The following is a 17,473-nucleotide window of genomic DNA, read 5'->3' as shown; positions in this document are numbered from 1 at the left end:
ACTTCAATTGCTTTTACCAAACTGTTCAAAATATTTCTAATGTTAGAAAAGTAACAACTCACTTCCATAAGACACGCTCCTGATTTTCCTCTAAGGTTCTTTACATTTCCTATCATAAATCTACACAAAAGCAGTACAGATTCAGGCTGCGGGATTCTCCGTCGGTGGGATCCTCCGCTTCGCCGGTAGCGCACACACGCCCGGGTGTTTCCTGACGTTGTGGGATGGCCACAATCGTAAAACCCATTGGCCAGCTGCCAGAATGGAGGATCCCGCTGCTGGCAGGGGTGCGCTGTGCCAGAAAACGGGGATGGAGGGACAGAGAATCCCGCCCAAGATTTTTCTGTTCGACTTTGGATGGATTAGCCATCTATCTACCTTCTCCTAGATAAATAACAGTCGGGGGGGGGGGAACAGTCAGGGGAGGAGTCAGAGGGTAGAAAAGACCCAAAAAATGACCATCATTTTGGACGGGTTTGGTGGGGTGCTTCCCACAGGCTTTTTGGGTGAGATCCTGACCTGGATTCACCCACACTTAATCATTTTTTGGAGCTTGGGATGTTTCACCCCAGTCTAGCCCACACATAAAGGGCGCGATTCTCCAGCCCCGTTATGCTCTCACTCAAGCGAAATGAGGCTGGTGAATAGCTGAAGAGGCCAAAAACAAGAACTGCTCCAGGCGCCCAACAGTTTACGTTACAACCGGCCAGCTCCTGTAGGCGAAAGCATGATCTCACCGTAGTGCGGTGAGAAACCAAATATCACCACTTAAGCCCTATTTCTACACAATTAATGGGAGCCATCCCATATCCAATGGCCTCCCATCATTCATTGGCCTTTCCAGCAAGTGGTCACGCTGGCGCCGATTCGGATGTGAACATGGCGGAATGGCTTCTGTGGGGAGCCAAGGAGGTGAGTAGCCATCCTTGCCCACAGGCAACCAACCCAGTGGTTTTGGACTTACCACCCCAGCGCTCGGCGGGGTTAGGGGACCCTCATCTGGGGGTGGGAGACCCTCTGCAGAGGTGGGTGGCCATGAGAGGGTGGGGGGAGGTGCTGGGGGGCAATCGAAGGCGACCACATGTGGCACCACCATGCCAATCCCTGCCAGCCAATTGCGGGCCACCGTAAAACATGCTGCAGGATCATGTATATCCGTTCCGGGTCAACCTTATCCCTGCCCATCTTCCCACTGGCCACCCGTAACCTCCACTGACTGCCGAGGCCTCTGGCCATGAGGCTGAAGGCTAATGCTAACTGGGAATTGGCAATTGTGGTTAAGTGAGCACTTCACACAACCCAAGTGGATTCCCGTGGCTGGGTGGGACATGTAGTATGTGAGAGTCATTGCCTAGTATCCCAATCCGAGCTTGATGCCTGAACACTGCGTGTGGCAACACCGCACATGCAGCAGCCAATATCCGAATACTTAGGGGATGGGACACAGCTCCGGGGACATGTCCATGGCCGGAGGGTGGGTGCTACGGGGAAGGGAAGATGTCTGGAGAGGTGGGCCAAGTATTTGGAGGTTGGGCAGCATTGTGGAAGAAAGTGACAGAGGCATCATACTGTTTGTGCACAAGGATGTTTACCGTGTCTTACAATTCCCCGCCCCTAACCCCCTCAACCCTACTTATTCCCCCCCCACCCCTTCCCTCGGTGCCCTCAGTAATCCTCGATGTTTTGCCTTCCTAGCTCCACCGCTGTATCTAGGTGTGCCCCCAGGATGCACATCTGAGGTGGAGGCAGCTAGTTGTTTACCTCATCCCGTGGCCTTCGATGCCCCTCGCCAGTGTCCTCTGGGGGCTCTGGGGTCGGAGGGCCCCGGCGCACTTGTCGGCGGCACTTGCACAGCCATGCAGCTCCATGGGAAGGGTCTGGGTTGTCACCCAGCACCCCCTATTCCCGGTTGGTATCCATAGGGCCCTGAAGTCCACCTTGGGATGGAGGAGCAGCTGGTTCAAGCCCCTGGCTACCCCTGAATCATCTGGCTCAGCCAGCCCTGATGGTTCCCCATGGTCCACACCATCATGTCGACGCTCTCAGTGACTGGGACATGGAACATAGAATTTACAGTGCAAAAGGAGGCTATTCGGCCCATCGAGTCTGCACCGGCCCTTGCAAAGAGCACCCTACTCAATCCCACATATCTACCCTATACCCATAACCCCCACTTAACCTTTTTGGACACAAAGGGCAATTTAGCATGGCAATCCACTTAACCCGCGCATCTTTGGACCGTGGGAGGAAACCGGATCACCTGGAGGAAATCCACGCAGACACGGGGAGAACGTGCAGACTCTGCATAGTGACTTAGCCGGGAATTGAACCTAGGACCCTGGAGCTGTGAAGCAACTGTGCTAAATACTATGCTATCATGCTGACATGCTCTGCAGCACCTCAGCAATGCCAACCTGTGACTGGGACAAGCTCCACAGCACCTTGGCCATTCCCATCTGAGAACGGGACATGCTCTGCAGAACCTCATCAAGGTCAGCCTGGTGCTCGGTCACATCCCCCATCGAGTCGGACATTCTGCCAAGGCCCCCAGCAATGGCCATCACTGAATGTGCCATACCTTAGATACCTTCACTAATGGTGCCGGCGCGTCCACCTTTCGTCTACTCACTCTTGCTGCCCGGTGTAGCTGTCCACTGAAGCCGCCACCCTAGCAGTGTTCGCCTCGGTGCCACGCATTGCCTGTGACATCTCCTGCACCAGTAGCCTCTGGGACTCCCCCAATCGGCTGTGGATTTGTTGGAGTGCCGCTGACACCTCCCTCTGAATGTCCTGACCGCTCCCTATCATCTCCATCAGCTCCAGGCATATCTCTTCGATAGTCTTAGCATCAGGCTGGATCCTGTGGATCCTGGGATCCAGCAGACCCCTGACAGCTGTCTCACCTGGGAGTTCCTGCCTCCACCTGATGTGCAGCAGCAGCAGTGTGGTGCTCACACGATGGTGCCCCAGAAGCCTGACCACTAACATTTCACACCAAGGTGTGTGTATCTGCGCTGGTGGAGGGTAGGGATGACAGCTGTGATGCCCCCATTATGTCTTCCACGGAGCTCCCCTGCAAGGTGGTCTCCTGGGAGGCTGGAGAGGGGGCCACCCAGGATGGGCTGGCGCCTTCACCTGGAGGACCTGCAGGAGAATGAACATGTGGTCAGTGGGAGGGATGGGTCAGTCAGTATGGCAATAGCAACTCACGTTTGACAGGTCCTCCAGATGGGGCCTCACCTGTGCGGCACCAGCCTACCTCCGTGTGGCCCTGTCCTCGGCCACCACAGTCACCTCTAGGCTCCGCTCCTCGAAGGAGGTGAGGTTTTTTATGTCCGGCACGCCTCCGCCAGTCTGGACACTCTCCCGCAATTTAGGGAGAGCTTTTCCTGAGGAGACAGAGGGAGAGCAACGTTAGCCATATGCGTGGTGCACAGTGGTGGGAGGGGGGATGTGAAGTAAGGGTTGGGGGTTGAATGGAGAGAGGGGCTGAAAGGAGGGCTGGGGGGCGTTTATGGGAGGGGGTGAAGGGAGGATTGGAAATCGCATGGAAAGTTGGGGGGGGTGAATGTACGCCTGGAGGTGGAAAGGTCTCAGAATGGAGGGCGTTTTCGTCTACTCACTCTTGCTGCCCGGTGTAGGTCGTTCACCTTTTCTCGGCACTGGAGGTCAATCCTCCTGTTCATGCTCCTGGAGCTTACAGCCGCTGCCACAATATGCTGGCTGCCCTTTGGCTGACCGTCCGGAACCCTCGGTGGGCCAGGACATCTCTCCTGGCCTCTACTGCGGCTAGGAGCCTCCCCAGGTCTGCATCCCCGAATCTTGGGCTGTTCTCCTGGGCACCATTTTTGCGAGTTGGCTGAGGTTGGCTGGGCAAGTGCTGTTTAAGTGCTGCTCGACCTTGCTGGGGGTTGATGAATAAGGTGCGGGTGAATTGGCTGCCGAGCCTTCATTTGTGATGAGAAGCCCATATGGACTCGTTAAGTGGACCAATTAATGTTGCATAGAGCTGCAGGCCTTCCTGGGCCAAGCTCATGGCAGTTCCCGTTCACTTCAAGACTTCGAAATCTTTCCGCTGAATCACGGCCAGAGGTTTTTTTCCTGTAGTGGGGATATAAACCTGCCAGTGAGACTGGCTCCTCAGAGATTGGGGCGCCATTTTGAAAGGGTACCCTGATCTCAAAGTGAGCTTGAGGGTACCCCACAACCCACACCATGGACAATGCCACCCCCACCACCAGACATGGGCATCACCCCACTCCCCCCCACTAAGGTTTTGCTGAGTCCCCCCCCCTTCATCCCCCAACCTTTATGACACCCCTTCATACACCAACCTTCACCCCCCCCCCCCCTTTAACAGGATGACTCTCTTCAGACCTTGGCCCTTGGTAATGCCAACCTGGCACCCTGGCACTGCCAGCCTAGCACCCAGACAGTGCTGCTGACTCCGTTGAAGTGCCAACCAGGTTGATACAGCCAGGGTGCCAGAGGAGCGCAAGCATACTGCTCTGTGCCCAATTCATTTTTTCTAATGAAGGTGCAATTTAGCATGACCAATCCACCTACCCTGCACATCTTTTGGGTTAAGGGGGAGAAACCCACGCAAACACGGGGCGAATGTGCAAACTCCACACAGACAGTGACTCAGAACCGGGGTCGAACCTGGGACGCAGCAGAGCTAACCACTGCACCACCGTGTTGCCCTTAAGACAGGAGTTGATTGAATCATAGAATGGGCACAGCACAAAAGAAGGCTATTCAACCAATTGGTTGGGATTTTCTACGCGCTTACACAGAGTGTTTTACGGTGGTGGAGGTGGCCCGGCCATTGGCTGGCCGTGGGGTCTTCCAGAACCACCACTGTCAGTGGGGTTTCCAGTTGATTGCACCCTCCGCCAGCAGGGACCCTGTAGCGGGGTCTCGTCGTCAACAGGGCCTGATGACGCTGCTGGAAAATCCCACACTGTGAGTCCATGCCGGCTCACCGCTAAAGACATTTAACTAGTCCCACTCGCAGACACTTTTCCGGTAGCCCTGCAATTTTATTCAATTTATGTGCTCATCCTATTCTATCTTCAATGCCACAGTTGAATCTGTCTCCACCACGCTCTCCTGCAGTGTATCCCAAATCCCACGTGTTGCTAGCTGAATGGTGGAACAGCCTCAAAGAGCAGAATGGTCAACTTTTGTTCCTTCTGTTCTGACCACAGTTTGCAATTTCAAATCCCTCCCCCCCCACATACAATTTATTGATCTCTTACAAAGCCAGTTTTTATTAATTCACACTCACCAAAAACATGATGGGATTTTCCATAGAGAAATATTTGAGTATAAACAACATTATGGGCGGGATTAACCGACCACCCCGCAGTGCATTTTACATCAAGAGAGGCACCCGCCAGTGAGATCTACCGGTCCAGCCGTTGCCAAGAAACCCGTGCGCAGGCGTGGGGCCGGAATTTCTCACCGGCGTGAACAACCGTTAATTCCCACCCTATGTTTATTAAATGAACTGGGCAATTCCTTTCACGTGGCAGCAGAAATTCCGACGTCTCAAAATAATTAAATGGAGAACTCGTAAATACGATTATAAATAGCCTGAACAAATAATATAAAACAACTTCCCTTCCCTTTTTAACTCCAAAATATAAAACAACGAACTAATGCAAGATTATAAATAATTGGAGACTTAATGAAGGAAATTGAACTTTGGTGGAGATATGAGTGACAGAATTACAAAGTGTGAGTTGTATTATGAAAGTGTTGCATCAATCCAAAAGTCTAACGTCAGATTTTGCCTCGCCAAGTTATGTTGGATAACTTCTACATTATTTGAAGTTATCTGTACTGCCCTGAATGTTCAACCAGTAAGTGCATTGTCCAGTCATGAATTAAACCATGCAGACTAGAAAGTTCCCTGTGTTGCCTGCCATCTGTATTAAAGGGCATATTCATGGTAGCAGGCACTATAGTTAGGCAAGAGGAGAAAATAGCAGTGATTGTCAGCATTTCTGATGATTATCTTGTGAACTTTGTTGGAAAGTATGCAGAGGCGGTCATACACTTTTGGGGGCCCCGCACTCTCTCTAATTGTGGATAACGTCGAGCCCCGCCTCAATGATGTTGATCCCCCTTCCAATGCTGTCGAGCCCAGCTCCAATGACATTGACCCCTGGCCTAATGATGTCAAACACCACCCACAATGATGTCGAGCCCCACCCCGAATGACGTCAATGCCCTCCTGACCCTGTCCACCTTCAGCTCACACAATGCAAGGAACAGAAACCAATATCTCACCCTTGCTGCCCAGTCTGTTTACTGCCCAGCCCAGCCCACTCGCTCTTAGCCTGGCTGCTTGGTTGGCCTCGGGCTCTGATTGAGTCATCCTGCTCCCATTGGCTGCTGCTCCCCGATTCCCTGAGACATGATGCCAGCACTTGTCTGGCTTGCTTCGCACCTCCTGGCTGCTGCTCTGCTCTTAGCTTTTGCTCGGGCGGCCAGGCCTCGGGTGTCAACCCTCGATGACCTGTTGATCGTTCTGGGTGAGTGTGCTTAACACTCAATTTGGCTCTGTTTCTTTACATAGCTCTGGAGTCGCCAGGTATCGTTAAGATACCGCCACAAGTTCAAGGTGAAGTTCAAAGCAATAAAACCATACACCAATTAGTAAGTTCAAACAACTGAGTTTATTATAATACAATTATAATAACTACCCATGCACACGCTAAAAGGATTAAGCTATTCCTACTGCTAAATAAACTAATACTTATCTCGAAGGAACTGCCGGGTCAGGGAACAAGGCCTCTTGCTCTGCTCTGGTCTGCAGACTTCAGGTTGGTATAAGTTAAAAAGGGGTCAGGAGTGTCTATCTCTGGTAGCGGTCGTTGTGAGACACTTACTTTCTAACGGCTGCTGTCCGAACCCTCTCCTCTCCTTCAGGGTCTTCTTGTCAAAAGCTGGTCGAGGTGCTGGTCCACGGAGGAGTGCTGGTTAAAGAGAGAGTTGGGCTGAACCATGTGTGGGACCTGTCTTTTATAGGTCCCAGGGATCCGCGCTCCTTTGGGCGGACTCCCTTACCTGCTTGGAATCGATTGGGTCGCTTCCCAATCGATATGTTTGAATCCCCCCAATACTGAGGCTGTTCCTTAGCTACTGGCTCTCAGGCTCTTTGTTTTCGAACCCTGTTAGTGCCTGAGTGTCTGGTATCCTTTACAATGTTGCAGTTGCTTCCCCATTTGTGTCCATTGTATCTGGAATCGTTCCATTAACATGCTAATTATCCCGGTGATTGCCTCATTAGTATGCAAATGTTCGTTTCGGTGCTGTCTGCTTTCTTAGCAGACAGAATCCACACCTGCTAGGTGCAGCCTGCTGGGGCTGCAAACATTGCCCATTTTATCCTGTATGCTTTGCGTTCCTCCATTTTGTATTTAGGGAAATGGCCAACTTCGGTGGCTACACTCCCTCCTTGTGATCCTCATGAGAAATCATGAAGGATCACCTAAGTACGGTGTCTTTGGGTCCCCTGACCTCAGCGAGTTCCATGGCTTCTATTCTTTCCTCAACTATGGCAAAAAAATGTTTAACTAACAGTTTCTGATTGGCGCTATGTCAAAGGGGACATGCATTACCAATTCGAATCGGGAACCTCTAACTATCTCAATAAACTACTCTCATCTCACATTTAAAACATTCTATAACATTCTAAACCCTTACTCATTCATACAACAGCATCTTTACATTTCATTTTCTGACTCAGCAGTCGAGCGCAGAACATTGTAATACATCCGCAATAATCTTTATTTACAGATCGTATCAAAATTAAATCTTTTATCATACATCAAGGGGTTGGGGGGATTGGTGGAATCCGAAAATGGTGGATTGTACTCTGTACACTGTTGAGGCCCGCGAGTGGTGGGCTCTCCTTCTCCATTTCCTCATCCTGAGGGTCTGGACTATGATACATAGGACTGCAATCACCAAAAGTGATTCTATTACATATGACAAGGAGTACCATGTCAGAAATTTGGTACACCAGGTCGGGGTACTGTTACCATTGACTGGGCTGGGGGTGGTCTGGGTTTGGGAGAAGTTAGCAAATGTTGTACTGTGGGAAAGGGGGCCCACGTCCACGCACAACCACACAGATGCCACAATAGCTAAAACCATAGCAATTCGAGTGCTCTTCATCTTCTCTTCTCTTCCCTTCTCTTCTCTTCTGGGATCTTGCTGTGTTGTTGCCTCGGTTCCTTTCCTGAACGTCCGAAAGCTAAGGGGATCAAGCATATTATCTGTTAGTGTTCAGCTTAATATCTTGACTTTAAGTATATCTGTCCTCTTGTTCCAATTTTTCCCTTTATGATGGTCACCTCCATGTGACTCCCTCATTTTTTTTTTCAAAAAGCGGATTTAGGACCAGACATATACTTATCTTAAACCAGTGCGAGCCATCTCGCAGAGTGTTGAAATTTACCATCCCAAAATGTTCTTGGATGTAAATAGCATATGGAGTGGCGGCCGAAGGGCTACCTTAAGCAAAAATGAAACCAAGGTTTAGAAACGAAAAGGTCGAATGAGTTGCGTATGGGCCGCGACGGGTAAGAGTTGTATGGGATCCCCGGGTAGGGCGTGCTGTGCTGTACCCGAGCTTAGCTGACCAAAGGGGGGTCCTCAGACAGGGCGGGTCCTCAATGTCGTTTCTCCACTGTCTGAGCAACCTGAAATGAACGGGCAAGAATGTAGTCGTAGTGGAATTGCAGCCTCTATTCCCAGAATAGAGGGGCACCTAAAAAAGGGAGAAGCCAAGATGCTCCAACATCTGTAAACAGAAGACAAGTCGTGAACATTGTCGGTTCTGCAGAGGACATTTCAATTCAGTGAAGTTCTCAGAAATATCGGCGGACAAACTAATGTGCATGTGAGGTGGTCACAAGCTTTTCAGCTGAAAAGTAAGTGGCCAATCTCCAAATCAAACATTTAACATACAAACAAATAAACATACGTGCAGGTTCCATCAGAAAGGACAGCGCTTCTCTCAAGCGTGTCCTCTTTTTACATCATCTGGACACCTCACTTCTCCTCATGCTCTGCAAACAGGGTCGCAAAGGGGTTGCCGTGTCGGGAGTCAGACATCAAGTCATCCTCTTAACCCGGATCCCATACCCTTGTATGGATCAGGCATGCAATCTTTGCATTGTGTGACCGGGGGTCACTCTCGTCATTGCGGACAAGTCGCCAAGAATTGTCCCTGTGCCAAATCGTGGGGTCTAAAATTGAAGGAGCGTTGTCGGGGTCGTCAGTGTTGGGTGGTGGGTGTAGGTGTGGGTCCGGATTTTTAATGTAGGTGATCTCCATGGGGTCACTGGAGTCGGGGTCGTAGTCGCTGAAGTGGGGGCTGTAGGGTGGAGTGCTGTGGCTGTCCTTAGTCTCACAGTCACTGTCACTGTCTCTGCTGTGGCAGCTTGTGGGCGTGGTCTGGATTCAGTGGGCGGAGTCGAGGTCGAGTCCGATGAGGAACTGGTCTGTGAGGGGGAGGGTGGAAATGTGTCTCTTGTGGGCGGAGCGAGGTGTTCTGCTGCATCCAGCAGGACATGGTGCATGTGGTTTGACTGTGTTCCATAAGCCTTTAGCTGGTTAATATGAAACCACGCAGTCTTACCGTTTGGGTATTTTATTCTGTATACTGAGGGGCTGATTTTGTCCGAAATTGAGTACGGGCCAGAAAATTTAGGAGCCAAAAACGTGCTGGGGTTATAAACAGATAACATGACCTGTTGCCCAACCTGAAATTCTGTGGGGTGTACATTCTTGTTGAAACAGGCCCTGCTCTGTTTCTGTCTTTTTCCCAATGTTACTGCGGCTGCTAACTGTGCAGACCTTACAGTCTCAACTAATTCTTTGACTGCTTTCACGTGTGTGAGGGCCGTCACTTCTGGGCTGGTCATGTCCAGTCCTAAAATGAATTCTGATCCTTTCATAGGGCGTCCGGTCATGAGTGTGTGTGGGGTGAAACCTGTAGATGATGAAACTGTATTTCGGATGAACATTAGTGCGAATGGGAGCACTGAATCCCAAGTCGAATTGTTCTCCTGTACCATCTTCTTAAGGGTCGATTTTAGGGTCCGATTCATGCGTTCTATTATCCCGCTTGACTGGGGGTGATACGCAATGTGAAAATTCCGAATATGGTCAGGATGTTCTTCATGATCTGTCCTGTAAAGTGAGATCCCTAATCTGACTCTATACTTCTGGGGAGACACCATCTCGTAAAGATGTGGTGGGTCAGGATCTTTGCAGCTGTCTTTGCTGTGTTGGTGCGTGAAGGGAATGCCTCTACCCATTTGGTAAAGGTATCTATGACCACCAGAACATATTTATAGCCATTCCTGCAAGGGGGCAATGGTCCTATAAAATCGATCTGGAGGTTTGTCCAGGGGCCCTTAACGGGGCGAGTGAGGCTGAGTTGTGCCTTCTTTGAATACCTCTCCGGGTTATTCTGCGCACAAATTAAACAATTCTCTATGTAGTGGGTGACATCTTGTCTTAAGTTGGGCCACCAACAGAGTTGTCTAAGGTGTGTTGTGGTAGGGTCGATCCCTTGGTATCCATGACTATCATGGAATAAGGCAATCATTTGATTCCTGTCCTGTTCAGGAACCACATACAATTTATCTTTTATGATCACACCCTCATGTGTGGTCAAAGCGTGTTTGAATCTATCGTACCGGGCCACAAAGTTTCCTTTAAAAATCTCCCGGAGATTTTCGTCCTACTTCTGTGCCTGTACTAAATCTTCTATCTCTGTCTGTGAGACCTGAACTGCACTCACAGGGGCGCTAGCTGGTGCGCTAGCTGGGGGTGTCCAAAAGTGCCCACGCCTGGAACCTGCTTTTGCCAGTGCGTCGGCTTTTACATTTCCAGGGGGGATGACCTATGGTGACTGCTAACTTTGATGATGCTACGTCCTATCCTTTTCCTTCTCTAGGATATGTCGGAGTAATGGGGCTGATGGAAGGGGCTTCCCGTCTGCGGAGACAAAACCTCTTGTCCTCCACAGGGGTAGAAAATCTGTGAGGCTGTTGCAGACATATAAGCTGTCCGAATATATGTCTGCTGGGCTGGGGAACGAATCTGGGTGGTCCACTATATAAGCAATGGCCGCGAGCTCTGCTGCCTGCGCGCCTAAGTGACCTGGCAATTTTAATGCAGTCTCTTCTAGTGCGCGACCCTGCGCATCCTCAACATAAATTCTGCATCCAGTGATGCGTTCTCCATCTAAAACTGTGGATGAACCGTCCACATGTATTTTCAATGGGGCACACGTGTCTGTGTGCTGGGGGCTCTGGCTTGAATTCCCTATCTTCCTGAGGGGCGTCTTTACAATGAAGGGTCCTGTGTTGTGTAGGGGTGCTACTACCTCGCATTCATGGGGTTGTCCTGGATATTGGAGGTTGTCCGCTAAAAATGTGTGTGTTTTGGTCCGTTTAACTGTTATGTCCCATCCTTGTAACAGTAGTGTCTACCTAACTGCTCTTATCTGGCTCACTGAACCGTCCTTCAGTCGACCGTCTAAACGTAACTGATAAGGGAAAATTCAGAGAAGCAGGTAGAGGCACTGCAAAGGCAAAGCTCTGACCTAAAGGCAGCTTTAAGAGCACTCCATGCTGCCACCACTGAGCAAAGGCAAAGCACAGTGGATCACGCAAAGTGTAGGAAGCAGATTGCGCAGCTGCTATCTCTGCTTTCTGTGCAGAATGGGTTCCAAGAGACATTTGGGACCCAGTTAGATGAGGAAACTGCCCCAGATTGGCAAGAATTGAGCGAGACAGCACAGCGCTATGTTCAGGGAACATGTGCGCCAGGAGCGCAACAGAAAAGGAAAGCGCCCCAACCCCCCACAGATCAGATAGCACCCGCACCTATGAACCCAGTCACCACCCAAAGAAAGGCAACCATAGAAGGCGCACCCGACATCACCTACACCACCCCCTTAACTGTAATGCAACTCAGGGACGCGTGTGAGAAAATCACCCCGTTCCTCCCCACTGCAGACCCCCACCAATTTTTCGCGAAAGTGAAGCAACAGGCTACCATGTACGGCCTGGATGAGCAAGACCAAGGGAAGCTCACAGTTTTGAGTTTAGACTCATCGGTTGTAGCAGCCCTCCCTGACCCACAGAACGTTGGAGGAGGCACACTAGAGGAAATGCATACATCTATTTTAGACGCGATAGGGTACAATAGAGGAGACCCAGTCTAAGGCCTAAATAAGTGTAGGCAGAAGAGGACAGAGCATCCCACAGCATTCGCAGGAAGGCTGTAGATTCATTTCACTGCCGTTTTTGGCGATTTAGACTGAGCACATGTTACTTTAAGGAAAGGTCTGAATTTGCATAGACAGCAGGGTAGCATGGTGGTTAGCATAAATGCTTCACAGCTCCAGGGTCCCAGGTTCGATTCCCGGCTGGGTCACTGTCTGTGTGGAGTTTGCACGTCCTCCCCCTGTGTGCGTGGGTTTCCTCCGGGTGCTCCGGTTTCCTCCCACAGTCCAAAGATGTGCGGGTTAGGTGGATTGGCCATGCTAAATTGCCCGTAGTGTCCTAAAAAAAGTAAGGTTAAGGGGGGGGTTGTTGGGTTACGGGTATAGGGTGGATACGTGGGTTTGAGTAGGGTGATCATGGCTCGGCACAACATTGAGGGCCGAAGGGCCTGTTCTGTGCTGTACTGTTCTATGTTCTAACTGCTCGCTGCACAGTATCCTGATAGGCTTTCTCGTACTGGGTTTGGGAACTGCTCAGATGGGCTAGACAAGACTGATGTGCCCTCTTGGCATCATCCACCTCTCTATCCTTCTCTGTCAACTTCCTTCTTAATTCTATATTCTCCTTTTCGATGTCCCTGACATCCACTTTACTCATCCTATTCTTTTCCTCTAATTCTTTGTGGAGCGTCCGAACGACCTCCTCTGTGCCTCGCAATTGTGCCAAGCAGGACACAATTGCCACCGGCTTGCGTGCTTTTCCTAAGCTCTTCTTGTGAATTTGAGAAAGGTTCTCCCACCAAGTATGTCCTATACTCCCGGGACCTGTCTCCTCATTCACACAAAACTCACTCCAAAGGGGCCATCCTTTCCCTTTGAGATATTTCCTGAGTTCCGGCTCCCATACGGGACACTGGCCTACTCTGCAATTGCTGGTCGCTGCGACCACGAACTGCTCGTGGTTCATGAGGCGTTCCATTGCCTGCATGGCCATTTCCTCTTTCTCTCTTTAATTTGGAACAAGGGATAATAAGGTAATGCTTTTAAAATACAGGTACGGCTTTCGCCATGTTCCGATTATAAAACTCCCGACAGTTTAACACTCAATTTGGCTCTGTTTCTTTACTTAGCTCTGGAGTCGCCAGGTATCGTTAAGATACCGCCACAGGTTCAAGGTGAAGTTCAAAGCAATAAAACCATACACCAATTAGTAAGTTCAAACAACTGAGTCTATTATAATACAATTATAATAACTACCCATGCACACGCTAAAAGGATTAAGCTATTCCTACCGCTAAATAAACTAATACTTATCTCGAAGGAACTGCCGGGTCAGGGAACAAGGCCTCTTGTTCTGCTATGGTCTGCAGACTTCAGGTTGGTATAAGTTAAAAAGGGGTCAGGAGTGTCTATCTCTGGTAGCGATCGTTGTGAGACACTTACTTGCTGGCGGCTGCTGTCCGAACCCTCTCCTCTCTCTCCTTCAGGGTCTTCTTGTCAAAAGCTGGTCGAGGTGCTGGTCCACGGAGGAGTGCTGGTTAAAGAGAGAGGAGGGCTGGACGAGAAGACTGAACCATGTGTGGGACCTGTGTTTTATAGGTCCCAGGGATCCGCGCCCCTTTGGGCGGACTCCCTTACCTGCTTGGAATCCCCCCAATACTGAGGCTGTTCCTTAGCTACTGGCTCTCAGGCTCTTTGTTTTCGAACCCTGTTGGTGCCTGAGAGTCTGGTATCCTTTACAATGTTGCAGTTGCTTCCCCATTTGTGTCCATTGTATCTGGAATCGTTCCATTAACATGCTAATTATCCCGGTGATTGCCTCATTAGTGTGTGGAACGTTCGTTTCGGTGCTGTCTGCTTTCTTAGCAGACAGAATCCACACCTGCTAGGTGCAGCCTGCTGGGGCTGCAAACATTGTCCATTTTATCCTGTATGCTTTGCGTTCCTCCATTTTGTATTTAGGGAAATGGCCAACTTCGGTGGCTACAGACCACATTGGCTCCTAGCTGGCTGCCTTGCTGTTGCTGCTGGCTATCTGCCAGGTGGCCTCTGCTCTTTTTGTTTGGTTGCCCACCCACCCTCCTCACCATTGGCCTGGAGGTCGAAAGTCACCATGCTACTCTCCTCGACAGCAGTTGGCCAGCACTTCCTTCTCGCCTCGCTGTAGGCTTCGCACCAGAGGCGAACTTACACTTTTGGGAGCAGACACAGGTACCTTTCAGTATGGAGCCTCCCAATGGCCGGGGACGCACACGACAGCACTGTGTGCTTCATTCTAAGTCTGCCTCAGAAAGTATGTCCATATGGAGATTGGGCAATTGGATTTAGCTTGTCAGTGAGGTCCACCATTATTAATTAGTCCAATTACACCATAGATTCATAGAATCTCTATGACCCAGGTGGAGGCCATTTGGCCAATCATGTTTGTACTGGCGCTCTATATGAGCAATCTAACCAATGCCCCTTCTCATTCTTCCTGCCACAATGTATCACTTCACAATTCTCGGCATTAATATTCATTTGTCAGTTGTTCATCCATTCCACCAGCCTGCCTATGTCCTCTTTGAGCCTGTCACTACCTTCCTCACAACATCCAAGTCTAAGTCATTAATATGGTTTAAAAAAGAAATGATCTGAGTAGCTATCCCTGAGGAACCCCACTGAACACTGTTCTCTAGTCTGAATAATAACCATAATTCTCTTTCTTGTCACTCAGCTAAGGGCTTAAGTGGGTCGGTGCAGACTCGATGGGCCGAATGGCTTCCTTCTGCACTGTATGTTCTATGTACTATGTAACAGTTCTACTACTGATCAAAACTAACACATGTACATCAGTCATAGGGACTTAACATGTCAAATCTTCCTGAGCACTCTGTAACATTGTCTGACATTTTATTGGTGTGAACGGCATGTACTTTCACCATAATTGCTAAATCAACATGTCATGATTATTTAGATTTCATATATGAGAACTACCAATTGAATTTTGCACATTCGTGCCACTCTTTATGAATTAATCACTGTAATAAATTATTTCCTATCTGCTACCAAAGTTTAAGGTGTGCCTATGAAGGAAAATCACCGATAAGCTGCAGTACTATGATATAATTTTATGTTTGTTTGCTGGATATTCGTAACATAGGAGTGATGAGCACGTCATGGAGTTTGATCTCTTAGATAAACCAAACCAGTTTCAGTTTATTCTGTTAATTTTATAGTTCAACAAGGACAAGGTCATTCAAGGAACTTTAAATGCCCATTGATGTCTTACGTTATAACCATGGGAACATTGAACTTTTACCATTGTTTGAACCCCATGACATGTATTTGGGTTTCCCAACAACATTTTTTTGCAAAGAATGAAGTTCTATTGTAGTAGTGTCTAGGAAAACATACAACTGCAATCATATAACATTTTTTTAAACTTGGAAACTGCTATTTTGTCACATTTCTAAAGTATAATGCTCATCAACTTTGTTCAGGACTTCTTTAGATTTTTAGAATTAGATTTAGATGTATTGTCACATGCACCAATGTACAGTGAAAATATTGTTCTGCGTCCAGTCCAGGCAGATTGTTCCATACGTGAAAAACATAGCACACGATACATACACAATGTAAATACGTAGACATAGACATTGGGTGAAGCATACAGAGAATAATGCTACCACAGTAAAAAAGATGCATCGCGGGATATCAGTTCAGTCCATAGGAGGGCCATTCAGGAGTCTGGTAACAGCGGGGAAGAAGCTGCTTTTAAATCTGTTAGTGCGTATTCTCAGATTTTTGTATCTTCTGCCTGATGGAAGAGTTTGGAAGAGAGAATAACCTGGGAGTGAGGGGTCTTTGATTATGCTGCCCACTTTCCCGGGCAGTGGGAGGTGTAGGAAGGGTTAATGGATGGGAGGCAGGTGGGCGTGGTGGACTAGGCTATGTTCACGATTCTCTGTAGTTTCTTACGGTCTTGGGCTGAGCAGTTGCCATACCAGGCTGTGATGCAACCAGATAGGATGCTTTCTATGCTGCATCTGTAAAAATTGGTCAGAGTCAATATGGACATTCTGAATTTCCTTAGTTTCCTGATGAAGTATAGATGTTGTTGTGCTTTCTTGGGTGCAGCGTCCTTCTCTCCTTAGTCATCATTCCTGGAGGAAAGAGGATTATTGTTCTCCCTTTTTGGTATGACTCCTTTGCATCCAGTCAGTAGCAGGCAAGTGAGAGCAACTTAACAATGTCACTGTCCTAAGGCCTCTCTTTGTTGGCAAGTGCCAACCCATCACTTCAGTGTTCCAGGATGGTATATCTGGGAATGCAAAATTTTTTGATATGAATTTCAGAACATAGACCAGCACATTACCCAGTCAAAATACTAAATGGCTGTCTGTTTGACAGTTTGGGAGATAAGTTGTTCTCCCCTCCTCAACTGAATATATCAAGTCTTGTTGGGTTTTGTTCTATAGTTGCCAGCCACTCTCCAGTACTTTGTACAAATAATGAGGCGTCTGGACAGAATAGGTAGAGCAAAACTATTTTCATTGTTGGAAGGATGAAGTACCAATGGACACTGATTTAAAGCGATCGGCAAAATAATCAATGATGCCATGAGGAAAAACTTTGCTGTACAAAAACTATTTGCGATCTGGAGTGCGCTGCCTGAGAGTGCGGCGGAGGCAGCTTCAATTCAGGCTTTCAGAAGTGAATTGGATCATTATCTGAAGGGGAAAAGTTAAAGGGCTCCGAGAAAAGGCGGGAGAATGTCTCTAATGTAAAGCCTTCCTGGTGTCGAGGTAGTCAGTGTTCCTGAATTTTGTAGAAACATTTTGCATGTTTGTTGTGTCGCCTGCATATAGCAACAATCTGCTCAAGCCTCTAATGATCCATTGACCCCCAAATTCCTGAGGTTATGATCCCAGTGGTTATGGAGAGATTGTGTCCAACTATATCCTTCAGTGCTGACCTGCCAACAGTAAATCACATCTCATTCATATGGGGAGGCAGGAACATGCAGCATTTTGGACACACCTTCAGTGCTCGCCTGCCTATGCCTGTCTGAAACTCCTATGTGAATGCAAGCACCATCTCCACTCCATAGTCCCGCACAGTCCCTTACCAACCCTGGTAATGATCCTATCAGCTGCTTAAGCATGGGGGTCAATTGTGGATTTTTAAATTTTAAAACTATCAGGAGTCTATGTCTGATACCTGCCTGGCACG

At 48.8% G+C, this 17,473-nt stretch overlaps 1 long non-coding RNA gene across 1 annotated transcript in view; it reads right to left on the bottom strand.

Annotated features, from left to right (window-relative positions):
- LOC119969464 overlaps nucleotides 1-17,473 on the bottom strand; it is a 99,106-nt gene that overhangs the window by 22,842 nt on the left and 58,791 nt on the right. The gene's annotated exons all lie outside the window — the stretch shown is intronic.

Source organism: Scyliorhinus canicula, chromosome 7 (assembly GCF_902713615.1).
Source record: "Scyliorhinus canicula chromosome 7, sScyCan1.1, whole genome shotgun sequence".
NCBI classification, from domain to species: Eukaryota; Metazoa; Chordata; class Chondrichthyes; order Carcharhiniformes; family Scyliorhinidae; genus Scyliorhinus; species Scyliorhinus canicula.
The sequence above is the reverse complement of the archived record's forward strand: the minus strand, read 5'-3'. Positions and strand labels throughout refer to the sequence as shown.